Raw genomic sequence first — 14,258 nt, 5'->3', positions numbered from 1 at the left:
CGTAATTTGACGCGCTGAATGCGATAAAACAAGTTTTAGGTCGCTAGCATGTATAGAAAAAAAGTTACTCACCGATATCCACGAAACAAACAAACGGAATTCGACTTCGTGTTTTGAGCAATATCAGAACAAAGACCACCGTTTCCGGCGTAATTTGACGCGCTGAATGCGATAAAACAAGTTTTAGGTCGCCTGCATGTATAGAAAAAAAGTTATCAACCGATATCTGAAAAACAAACAAACGGAATTCGACTCCGTGTTTTGAGCAATATCAGAACAAAGACGACCGTTTCCGGCGTAATTTGACGCGCTGAATGCGATAAAACAAGTTTTAGGCCGCTAGCATGTATAGAAAAGAAGTTACTCACCGATATCCACGAAACAAACAAACGAAATTCGACTTCGCGTTTTGAGCAATATCAGAACAAAGACGACCGTTTCCGGCGTAATTTGACGCGCTGAATGCGATAAAACAAGTTTCAGGTCGCTAGCATGTATAGAAAAAAAGTTACTCACCGATATCCACGAAACAAACAAACGGAATTCGACTCCGTGTTTTGAGCAATATCAGAACAAAGACGACCGTTTCCGGCGTAATTTAACGCGCTGAATGCGATAAAACAAGTTTTAGGCCGCTAGCATGTATAGAAAAGAAGTTACTCACCGATATCCACGAAACAAACAAACGGACTTCGACTTCGTGTTTTAAGCAATATCAAAACAAAGACGACCGTTTCCGGCGTAATTTGACGCGCTGAATGCGATAAAACAAGTTTTAGGTCGCTAGCATGTATAGAAAAAAAGTTACCAACCGATATCCACGAAACAAACGAACGGAATTCGACTTCGTGTTTTGAGCAATATCAAAACAAAGACGACCGTTTCCGGCGTAATTTGACGCGCTGAATGCGATAAAACAAGTTTTAGGTCGCTAGCATGTATAGAAAAAAAGTTACTCACCGATATCCACAAAACAAACAAACGGAATCCGACTTCGTGTTTCGAGCAATATCAAAACAAAGACGGCCGTTTCCGGCGTAATTTGACGCGCTGAATGCGATAATACAAGTTTTAGGTCGCTAGCATGTATAGAAAAAAAGTTACTCACCGATATCCACGAAACAAACAAACGGAATTCGACTCCGTGTTTTGAGCAATATCAGAACAAAGACGACCGTTTCCGGCGTAATTTGACGCGCTGAATGCGATAAAACAAGTTTTAGGTCGCTAGCATGTATAGAAAAAAAGTTACTCACCGATATCCACGAAACAAACAAACGGAATTCGACTTCGTGTTTTGAGCAATATCAGAACAAAGACGACCGTTTCCGGCGTAATTTGACGCGCTGAATGCGATAAAACAAGTTTTAGGTCGCCTGCATGTATAGAAAAAAAGTTATCAACCGATATCTGAAAAACAAACAAACGGAATTCGACTCCGTGTTTTGAGCAATATCAGAACAAAGACGACCGTTTCCGGCGTAATTTGACGCGCTGAATGCGATAAAACAAGTTTTAGGCCGCTAGCATGTATAGAAAAGAAGTTACTCACCGATATCCACGAAACAAACAAACGGAATTCGACTTCGCGTTTTGAGCAATATCAGAACAAAGACGACCGTTTCCGATGTAATTTGACGCGCTGAATGCGATAAAACAAGTTTCAGGTCGCTAGCATGTATAGAAAAAAAGTTACTCACCGATATCCACGAAACATACAAACGGAATTCGACTCCGTGTTTTGAGCAATATCAGAACAAAGACGACCGTTTCCGGCGTAATTTGACGCGCTGAATGCGATAAAACAAGTTTTAGGTCGCTAGCATGTATAGAAAAAAAGTTACTCACCGATATCCACGAAACAAACAAACGGAATTCGACTTCGTGTTTTGAGCAATATCAGAACAAAGACGACCGTTTCCGGCGTAATTTGACGCGCTGAATGCGATAAAACAAGTTTTAGGTCGCCTGCATGTATAGAAAAAAAGTTATCAACCGATATCTGAAAAACAAACAAACGGAATTCGACTCCGTAATTTGAGCAATATCAGAACAAAGACGACCGTTTCCGGCGTAATTTGACGCGCTGAATGAGATAAAACAAGTTTTAGGCCGCTAGCATGTATAGAAAAGAAGTTACTCACCGATATCCACGAAACAAACAAACGGAATTCGACTTCGCGTTTTGAGCAATATCAGAACAAAGACGACCGTTTCCGGCGTAATTTGACGCGCTGAATGCGATAAAACAAGTTTCAGGTCGCTAGCATGTATAGAAAAAAAGTTACTCACCGATATCCACGAAACAAACAAACGGAATTCGACTTCGTGTTTTGAGCAATATCAGAACAAAGACGACCGTTTCCGGCGTAATTTGACGCGCTGAATGCGATAAAACAAGTTTTAGGTCGCTAGCATGTATAGAAAAAAAGTTACTCACCGATATCCACGAAACAAACAAACGGAATTCGACTTCGTGTTTTGAGCAATATCAGAACAAAGACCACCGTTTCCGGCGTAATTTGACGCGCTGAATGCGATAAAACAAGTTTTAGGTCGCCTGCATGTATAGAAAAAAAGTTATCAACCGATATCTGAAAAACAAACAAACGGAATTCGACTCCGTGTTTTGAGCAATATCAGAACAAAGACGACCGTTTCCGGCGTAATTTGACGCGCTGAATGCGATAAAACAAGTTTTAGGCCGCTAGCATGTATAGAAAAGAAGTTACTCACCGATATCCACGAAACAAACAAACGAAATTCGACTTCGCGTTTTGAGCAATATCAGAACAAAGACGACCGTTTCCGGCGTAATTTGACGCGCTGAATGCGATAAAACAAGTTTCAGGTCGCTAGCATGTATAGAAAAAAAGTTACTCACCGATATCCACGAAACAAACAAACGGAATTCGACTCCGTGTTTTGAGCAATATCAGAACAAAGACGACCGTTTCCGGCGTAATTTGACGCGCTGAATGCGATAAAACAAGTTTTAGGCCGCTAGCATGTATAGAAAAGAAGTTACTCACCGATATCCACGAAACAAACAAACGGACTTCGACTTCGTGTTTTAAGCAATATCAAAACAAAGACGACCGTTTCCGGCGTAATTTGACGCGCTGAATGCGATAAAACAAGTTTTAGGTCGCTAGCATGTATAGAAAAAAAGTTACCAACCGATATCCACGAAACAAACGAACGGAATTCGACTTCGTGTTTTGAGCAATATCAAAACAAAGACGACCGTTTCCGGCGTAATTTGACGCGCTGAATGCGATAAAACAAGTTTTAGGTCGCTAGCATGTATAGAAAAAAAGTTACTCACCGATATCCACAAAACAAACAAACGGAATCCGACTTCGTGTTTCGAGCAATATCAAAACAAAGACGGCCGTTTCCGGCGTAATTTGACGCGCTGAATGCGATTATACAAGTTTTAGGTCGCTAGCATGTATAGAAAAAAAGTTACTCACCGATATCCACGAAACAAACAAACGGAATTCGACTCCGTGTTTTGAGCAATATCAGAACAAAGACGACCGTTTCCGGCGTAATTTGACGCGCTGAATGCGATAAAACAAGTTTTAGGTCGCCAGCATGTATAGTAAAAAAGTTATCAACCGATATCTAAAAAACAAACAAACGGACTTCGACTTCGTGTTTTGAGCAATATCAAAACAAAGACGACCGTTTCCGGCGTAATTTGACGCGCTGAATGCGATAAAACAAGTTTTAGGTCGCTAGCATGTATAGAAAAAAAGTTACTCACCGATATCCACGAAACAAACAAACGGAATTCGACTTCGTGTTTTGAGCAATATCAGAACAAAGACGACCGTTTCCGGCGTAATTTGACGCGCTGAATGCGATAAAACAAGTTTTAGGTCGCCAGCATGTATAGAAAAAAAGTTACTCACCGATATCCACGAAACAAACAAACGGAATTCGACTCCGCGTTTTGAACAATATCAGAACAAAGACGACCGTTTCCGGCGTAATTTGACGCGCTGAATGCGATAAAACAAGTTTTAGGTCGCCAGCATGTATAGAAAAAAAGTTATCAGCCGATATCTGAAAAACAAACAAACGGACTTCGACTTCGTGTTTTGAGCAATATCAAAACAAAGACGACCGTTTCCGGCGTAATTTGACGCGCTGAATGCGATAAAACAAGTTTTAGGTCGCTAGCATGTATAGAAAAAAAGTTACTCACCGATATCCACGAAACAAACAAACGGAATTCGACTCCGTGTTTTGAGCAATATCAGAACAAAGACGACCGTTTTCGGCGTAATTTGACGCGCTGAATGCGATAAAACAAGTTTTAGGCCGCTAGCATGTATAGAAAAAAAGTTACCAACCGATATCTAAAAAACAAACAAACGGACTTCGACTTCGTGTTTTGAGCAATATCAAAACAAAGACGACCGTTTCCGGCGTAATTTGACGCGCTGAATGCGATAAAACAAGTTTTAGGTCGCTAGCATGTATAGAAAAAAAGTTACTCACCGATATCCACGAAACAAACAAACGGAATTCGACTTCGTGTTTTGAGCAATATCAGAACAAAGACGACCGTTTCCGGCGTAATTTGACGCGCTGAATGCGATAAAACAAGTTTTAGGTCGCCAGCATGTATAGAAAAAAAGTTACTCACCGATATCCACGAAACAAACAAACGGAATTCGACTCCGCGTTTTGAACAATATCAGAACAAAGACGACCGTTTCCGGCGTAATTTGACGCGCTGAATGCGATAAAACAAGTTTTAGGTCGCCAGCATGTATAGAAAAAAAGTTATCAGCCGATATCTGAAAAACAAACAAACGGACTTCGACTTCGTGTTTTGAGCAATATCAAAACAAAGACGACCGTTTCCGGCGTAATTTGACGCGCTGAATGCGATAAAACAAGTTTTAGGTCGCTAGCATGTATAGAAAAAAAGTTACTCACCGATATCCACGAAACAAACAAACGGAATTCGACTCCGTGTTTTGAGCAATATCAGAACAAAGACGACCGTTTTCGGCGTAATTTGACGCGCTGAATGCGATAAAACAAGTTTTAGGCCGCTAGCATGTATAGAAAAGAAGTTACTCACCGATATCCACGAAACAAACAAACGGACTTCGACTTCGTGTTTTAAGCAATATCAAAACAAAGACGACCGTTTCCGGCGTAATTTGACGCGCTGAATGCGATAAAACAAGTTTTAGGTCGCTAGCATGTATAGAAAAAAAGTTACCAACCGATATCCACGAAACAAACGAACGGAATTCGACTTCGTGTTTTGAGCAATATCAAAACAAAGACGACCGTTTCCGGCGTAATTTGACGCGCTGAATGCGATAAAACAAGTTTTAGGTCGCTAGCATGTATAGAAAAAAAGTTACTCACCGATATCCACAAAACAAACAAACGGAATCCGACTTCGTGTTTCGAGCAATATCAAAACAAAGTCGGCCGTTTCCGGCGTAATTTGACGCGCTGAATGCGATTATACAAGTTTTAGGTCGCTAGCATGTATAGAAAAAAAGTTACTCACCGATATCCACGAAACAAACAAACGGAATTCGACTCCGTGTTTTGAGCAATATCAGAACAAAGACGACCGTTTCCGGCGTAATTTGACGCGCTGAATGCGATAAAACAAGTTTTAGGTCGCCAGCATGTATAGTAAAAAAGTTATCAACCGATATCTAAAAAACAAACAAACGGACTTCGACTTCGTGTTTTGAGCAATATCAAAACAAAGACGACCGTTTCCGGCGTAATTTGACGCGCTGAATGCGATAAAACAAGTTTTAGGTCGCTAGCATGTATAGAAAAAAAGTTACTCACCGATATCCACGAAACAAACAAACGGAATTCGACTTCGTGTTTTGAGCAATATCAGAACAAAGACGACCGTTTCCGGCGTAATTTGACGCGCTGAATGCGATAAAACAAGTTTTAGGTCGCCAGCATGTATAGAAAAAAAGTTACTCACCGATATCCACGAAACAAACAAACGGAATTCGACTCCGCGTTTTGAACAATATCAGAACAAAGACGACCGTTTCCGGCGTAATTTGACGCGCTGAATGCGATAAAACAAGTTTTAGGTCGCCAGCATGTATAGAAAAAAAGTTATCAGCCGATATCTGAAAAACAAACAAACGGACTTCGACTTCGTGTTTTGAGCAATATCAAAACAAAGACGACCGTTTCCGGCGTAATTTGACGCGCTGAATGCGATAAAACAAGTTTTAGGTCGCTAGCATGTATAGAAAAAAAGTTACTCACCGATATCCACGAAACAAACAAACGGAATTCGACTCCGTGTTTTGAGCAATATCAGAACAAAGACGACCGTTTTCGGCGTAATTTGACGCGCTGAATGCGATAAAACAAGTTTTAGGCCGCTAGCATGTATAGAAAAAAAGTTACCAACCGATATCTAAAAAACAAACAAACGGACTTCGACTTCGTGTTTTGAGCAATATCAAAACAAAGACGACCGTTTCCGGCGTAATTTGACGCGCTGAATGCGATAAAACAAGTTTTAGGTCGCTAGCATGTATAGAAAAAAAGTTACTCACCGATATCCACGAAACAAACAAACGGAATTCGACTTCGTGTTTTGAGCAATATCAGAACAAAGACGACCGTTTCCGGCGTAATTTGACGCGCTGAATGCGATAAAACAAGTTTTAGGTCGCCAGCATGTATAGAAAAAAAGTTACTCACCGATATCCACGAAACAAACAAACGGAATTCGACTCCGCGTTTTGAACAATATCAGAACAAAGACGACCGTTTCCGGCGTAATTTGACGCGCTGAATGCGATAAAACAAGTTTTAGGTCGCCAGCATGTATAGAAAAAAAGTTATCAGCCGATATCTGAAAAACAAACAAACGGACTTCGACTTCGTGTTTTGAGCAATATCAAAACAAAGACGACCGTTTCCGGCGTAATTTGACGCGCTGAATGCGATAAAACAAGTTTTAGGTCGCTAGCATGTATAGAAAAAAAGTTACTCACCGATATCCACGAAACAAACAAACGGAATTCGACTCCGTGTTTTGAGCAATATCAGAACAAAGACGACCGTTTTCGGCGTAATTTGACGCGCTGAATGCGATAAAACAAGTTTTAGGCCGCTAGCATGTATAGAAAAAAAGTTACCAACCGATATCTGAAAAACAAACAAACGGACTCCGACTTCGTCTATCGAGCAATATCAAAACAAAGACGGCCGTTTCCGGCGTAATTTGACGCGCTGAATGCGATAAAACAAGTTTTAGGTCGCCAGCATGTATAGAAAAAAAGTTACTCACCGATATCCACGAAACAAACAAACGGAATTCGACTCCGCGTTTTGAACAATATCAGAACAAAGACGACCGTTTCCGGCGTAATTTGACGCGCTGAATGCGATAAAACAAGTTTTAGGTCGCCAGCATGTATAGAAAAAAAGTTATCAGCCGATATCTGAAAAACAAACAAACGGACTTCGACTTCGTGTTTTGAGCAATATCAAAACAAAGACGACCGTTTCCGGCGTAATTTGACGCGCTGAATGCGATAAAACAAGTTTTAGGTCGCTAGCATGTATAGAAAAAAAGTTACTCACCGATATCCACGAAACAAACAAACGGAATTCGACTCCGTGTTTTGAGCAATATCAGAACAAAGACGACCGTTTTCGGCGTAATTTGACGCGCTGAATGCGATAAAACAAGTTTTAGGCCGCTAGCATGTATAGAAAAAAAGTTACCAACCGATATCTGAAAAACAAACAAACGGACTCCGACTTCGTCTATCGAGCAATATCAAAACAAAGACGGCCGTTTCCGGCGTAATTTGACGCGCTGAATGCGATAAAACAAGTTTTAGGTCGCCAGCATGTATAGAAAAAAAGTTACTCACCGATATCTGAAAAACAAACAAACGGACTTCGACTTCGTGTTTTAGGCAATATCAAAACAAAGACGACCGTTTCCGGCGTAATTTGACGCGCTGAATGCGATAAAACAAGTTTTAGGTCGCTAGCATGTATAGAAAAAAAGTTACTCACCGATATCCACGAAACAAACAAACGGAATTCGACTCCGCGTTTTGAACAATATCAGAACAAAGACGACCGTTTCCGGCGTAATTTGACGCGCTGAATGCGATAAAACAAGTTTTAGGTCGCCAGCATGTATAGAAAAAAAGTTATCAGCCGATATCTGAAAAACAAACAAACGGACTTCGACTTCGTGTTTTGAGCAATATCAAAACAAAGACGACCGTTTCCGGCGTAATTTGACGCGCTGAATGCGATGGAACAAGTTTTAGGTCGCTAGCATGTATAGAAAAAAAGTTACTCACCGATATCCACGAAACAAACAAACGGAATTCGACTCCGTGTTTTGAGCAATATCAGAACAAAGACGACCGTTTTCGGCGTAATTTGACGCGCTGAATGCGATAAAACAAGTTTCAGGTCGCTAGCATGTATAGAAAAAAAGTTACTCACCGATATCCACGAAACAAACAAACGGAATTCGACTACGTGTTTTGAGCAATATCAGAACAAAGACGACCGTTTCCGGCGTTATTTGACGCGCTGAATGCGATAAAACAAGTTTTAGGTCGCTAGCATGTATAGAAAAAAAGTTACTCACCGATATCCACGAAACAAACAAACGGAATTCGACTCCGCGTTTTGAGCAATATCAGAACAAAGACGACCGCTTCCGGCGTAATTTGACGCGCTGAATGCGATAAAACAAGTTTTAGGTCGCTAGCATGTATAGAAAAAAAGCTACTCACCGATATCCACGAAACAAACAAACGGAATTCGACTTTGCGTTTTGAGCAATATCAGAACAAAGACGACCGTTTCCGGCGTAATTTGACGCGCTGAATGCGATCAAACAAGTTTCAGGTCGCTAGCATGTATAGAAAAAAAGTTACTCACCGATATCCACGAAACGAACGAACGGAATTCGACTTCGTGTTTTAAGCAATATCAAAACAAAGACGACCGTTTCCGGCGTAATTTGACGCGCTGAATGCGATAAAACAAGTTTTAGGTCGCAAGCATGTATAGAAAAAAAGTTACTCACCGATATCCACGAAACAAACAAACGGAATTCAACTTCGTGTTTTGAGCAATATCAGAACAAAGACGACCGTTTCCGGCGTAATTTGACGCGCTGAATGCGATAAAACAAGTTTTAGGTCGCCAGCATGTATAGAAAAAAAGTTATCAGCCGATATCTGAAAAACAAACAAACGGACTTCGACGTCGTGTTTTAAGCAATATCAAAACAAAGACGACCGTTTCCGGCGTAATTTGACGCGCTGAATGCGATGGAACAAGTTTTAGGTCGCTAGCATGTATAGAAAAAAAGTTACTCACCGATATCCACGAAACAAATAAACGGAATTCGACTTCGTGTATTGGGCAATATCAGAACAAAGACGACCGTTTCCGGCGTTATTTGACGCGCTGAATGCGATAAAACGAGTTTCAGGTCGCTAGCATGTATAGAAAAAAAGTAACTCACCGATATCCACGAAACAAACAAACGGAATTCGACTCCGTGTTTTGAGCAATATCAGAACAAAGACGACCGTTTCCGGCGTAATTTGACGCGCTGAATGCGATAAAACAAGTTTTAGGCCGCTAGCATGTATAGAAAAAAAGTGACCAACCGATATCTGAAAAACAAACAAACGGACTCCGACTTCGTCTATCGAGCAATATCAAAACAAAGACGGCCGTTTCCGGCGTAATTTGACGCGCTGAATGCGATAAAACAAGTTTTAGGTCGCTAGCATGTATAGAAAAAAAGTTACTCACCGATATCCACGAAACAAACAAACGGAATTCGACTCCGTGTTTTGAGCAATATCAGAACAAAGACGACCGTTTTCGGCGTAATTTGACGCGCTGAATGCGATAAAACAAGTTTTAGGCCGCTAGCATGTATAGAAAAAAAGTTACCAACCGATATCTAAAAAACAAACAAACGGACTTCGACTTCGTGTTTTGAGCAATATCAAAACAAAGACGACCGTTTCCGGCGTAATTTGACGCGCTGAATGCGATAAAACAAGTTTTAGGTCGCTAGCATGTATAGAAAAAAAGTTACTCACCGATATCCACGAAACAAACAAACGGAATTCGACTCCGCGTTTTGAACAATATCAGAACAAAGACGACCGTTTCCGGCGTAATTTGACGCGCTGAATGCGATAAAACAAGTTTTAGGTCGCCAGCATGTATAGAAAAAAAGTTATCAGCCGATATCTGAAAAACAAACAAACGGACTTCGACTTCGTGTTTTGAGCAATATCAAAACAAAGACGACCGTTTCCGGCGTAATTTGACGCGCTGAATGCGATAAAACAAGTTTTAGGTCGCTAGCATGTATAGAAAAAAAGTTACTCACCGATATCCACGAAACAAACAAACGGAATTCGACTCCGTGTTTTGAGCAATATCAGAACAAAGACGACCGTTTTCGGCGTAATTTGACGCGCTGAATGCGATAAAACAAGTTTTAGGCCGCTAGCATGTATAGAAAAAAAGTTACCAACCGATATCTGAAAAACAAACAAACGGACTCCGACTTCGTCTATCGAGCAATATCAAAACAAAGACGGCCGTTTCCGGCGTAATTTGACGCGCTGAATGCGATAAAACAAGTTTTAGGTCGCCAGCATGTATAGAAAAAAAGTTACTCACCGATATCCACGAAACAAACAAACGGAATTCGACTCCGCGTTTTGAACAATATCAGAACAAAGACGACCGTTTCCGGCGTAATTTGACGCGCTGAATGCGATAAAACAAGTTTTAGGTCGCCAGCATGTATAGAAAAAAAGTTATCAGCCGATATCTGAAAAACAAACAAACGGACTTCGACTTCGTGTTTTGAGCAATATCAAAACAAAGACGACCGTTTCCGGCGTAATTTGACGCGCTGAATGCGATAAAACAAGTTTTAGGTCGCTAGCATGTATAGAAAAAAAGTTACTCACCGATATCCACGAAACAAACAAACGGAATTCGACTCCGTGTTTTGAGCAATATCAGAACAAAGACGACCGTTTTCGGCGTAATTTGACGCGCTGAATGCGATAAAACAAGTTTTAGGCCGCTAGCATGTATAGAAAAAAAGTTACCAACCGATATCTGAAAAACAAACAAACGGACTCCGACTTCGTCTATCGAGCAATATCAAAACAAAGACGGCCGTTTCCGGCGTAATTTGACGCGCTGAATGCGATAAAACAAGTTTTAGGTCGCCAGCATGTATAGAAAAAAAGTTACTCACCGATATCTGAAAAACAAACAAACGGACTTCGACTTCGTGTTTTAGGCAATATCAAAACAAAGACGACCGTTTCCGGCGTAATTTGACGCGCTGAATGCGATAAAACAAGTTTTAGGTCGCTAGCATGTATAGAAAAAAAGTTACTCACCGATATCCACGAAACAAACAAACGGAATTCGACTCCGCGTTTTGAACAATATCAGAACAAAGACGACCGTTTCCGGCGTAATTTGACGCGCTGAATGCGATAAAACAAGTTTTAGGTCGCCAGCATGTATAGAAAAAAAGTTATCAGCCGATATCTGAAAAACAAACAAACGGACTTCGACTTCGTGTTTTGAGCAATATCAAAACAAAGACGACCGTTTCCGGCGTAATTTGACGCGCTGAATGCGATGGAACAAGTTTTAGGTCGCTAGCATGTATAGAAAAAAAGTTACTCACCGATATCCACGAAACAAACAAACGGAATTCGACTCCGTGTTTTGAGCAATATCAGAACAAAGACGACCGTTTTCGGCGTAATTTGACGCGCTGAATGCGATAAAACAAGTTTCAGGTCGCTAGCATGTATAGAAAAAAAGTTACTCACCGATATCCACGAAACAAACAAACGGAATTCGACTACGTGTTTTGAGCAATATCAGAACAAAGACGACCGTTTCCGGCGTTATTTGACGCGCTGAATGCGATAAAACAAGTTTTAGGTCGCTAGCATGTATAGAAAAAAAGTTACTCACCGATATCCACGAAACAAACAAACGGAATTCGACTCCGCGTTTTGAGCAATATCAGAACAAAGACGACCGCTTCCGGCGTAATTTGACGCGCTGAATGCGATAAAACAAGTTTTAGGTCGCTAGCATGTATAGAAAAAAAGCTACTCACCGATATCCACGAAACAAACAAACGGAATTCGACTTTGCGTTTTGAGCAATATCAGAACAAAGACGACCGTTTCCGGCGTAATTTGACGCGCTGAATGCGATCAAACAAGTTTCAGGTCGCTAGCATGTATAGAAAAAAAGTTACTCACCGATATCCACGAAACGAACGAACGGAATTCGACTTCGTGTTTTAAGCAATATCAAAACAAAGACGACCGTTTCCGGCGTAATTTGACGCGCTGAATGCGATAAAACAAGTTTTAGGTCGCAAGCATGTATAGAAAAAAAGTTACTCACCGATATCCACGAAACAAACAAACGGAATTCAACTTCGTGTTTTGAGCAATATCAGAACAAAGACGACCGTTTCCGGCGTAATTTGACGCGCTGAATGCGATAAAACAAGTTTTAGGTCGCCAGCATGTATAGAAAAAAAGTTATCAGCCGATATCTGAAAAACAAACAAACGGACTTCGACGTCGTGTTTTAAGCAATATCAAAACAAAGACGACCGTTTCCGGCGTAATTTGACGCGCTGAATGCGATGGAACAAGTTTTAGGTCGCTAGCATGTATAGAAAAAAAGTTACTCACCGATATCCACGAAACAAATAAACGGAATTCGACTTCGTGTATTGGGCAATATCAGAACAAAGACGACCGTTTCCGGCGTTATTTGACGCGCTGAATGCGATAAAACGAGTTTCAGGTCGCTAGCATGTATAGAAAAAAAGTAACTCACCGATATCCACGAAACAAACAAACGGAATTCGACTCCGTGTTTTGAGCAATATCAGAACAAAGACGACCGTTTCCGGCGTAATTTGACGCGCTGAATGCGATAAAACAAGTTTTAGGCCGCTAGCATGTATAGAAAAAAAGTGACCAACCGATATCTGAAAAACAAACAAACGGACTCCGACTTCGTCTATCGAGCAATATCAAAACAAAGACGGCCGTTTCCGGCGTAATTTGACGCGCTGAATGCGATAAAACAAGTTTTAGGTCGCTAGCATGTATAGAAAAAAAGTTACTCACCGATATCCACGAAACAAACAAACGGAATTCAACTTCGTGTTTTGAGCAATATCAGAACAAAGACGACCGTTTCCGGCGTAATTTGACGCGCTGAATGCGATAAAACAAGTTTTAGGTCGCCAGCATGTATAGAAAAAAAGTTATCAGCCGATATCTGAAAAACAAACAAACGGACTTCGACGTCGTGTTTTAAGCAATATCAGAACAAAGACGACCGTTTCCGGCGTAATTTGACGCGCTGAATGCGATAAAACAAGTTTTAGGTCGCCAGCATGTATAGAAAAAAAGTTATCAGCCGATATCTGAAAAACAAACAAACGGACTTCGACGTCGTGTTTTAAGCAATATCAAAACAAAGACGACCGTTTCCGGCGTAATTTGACGCGCTGAATGCGATGGAACAAGTTTTAGGTCGCTAGCATGTATAGAAAAAAAGTTACTCACCGATATCCACGAAACAAACAAACGGAATTCGACTTCGTGTATTGGGCAATATCAGAACAAAGACGACCGTTTCCGGCGTTATTTGACGCGCTGAATGCGATAAAACAAGTTTCAGGTCGCTAGCATGTATAGAAAAAAAGTAACTCACCGATATCCACGAAACAAACAAACGGAATTCGACTCCGTGTTTTGAGCAATATCAGAACAAAGACGACCGTTTCCGGCGTAATTTGACGCGCTGAATGCGATAAAACAAGTTTTAGGCCGCTAGCATGTATAGAAAAAAAGTGACCAACCGATATCTAAAAAACAAACAAACGGACTCCGACTTCGTCTATCGAGCAATATCAAAACAAAGACGGCCGTTTCCGGCGTAATTTGACGCGCTGAATGCGATAAAACAAGTTTTAGGTCGCTAGCATGTATAGAAAAAAAGTTACTCACCGATATCCACGTAACGAACGAACGGAATTCGACTCCGTGTTTTAAGCAATATCAAAACAAAGACGACCGTTTCCGGCGTAATTTGACGCGCTGAATGCGGGAAAACAAGTTTCAGGTCGCTAGCAT

The sequence above is a fragment of the Diprion similis genome, chromosome 4, assembly GCF_021155765.1.
Source record: "Diprion similis isolate iyDipSimi1 chromosome 4, iyDipSimi1.1, whole genome shotgun sequence".
Taxonomy (NCBI): Eukaryota; Metazoa; Arthropoda; class Insecta; order Hymenoptera; family Diprionidae; genus Diprion; species Diprion similis.
Note: the sequence above shows the minus strand (reverse complement) of the source record.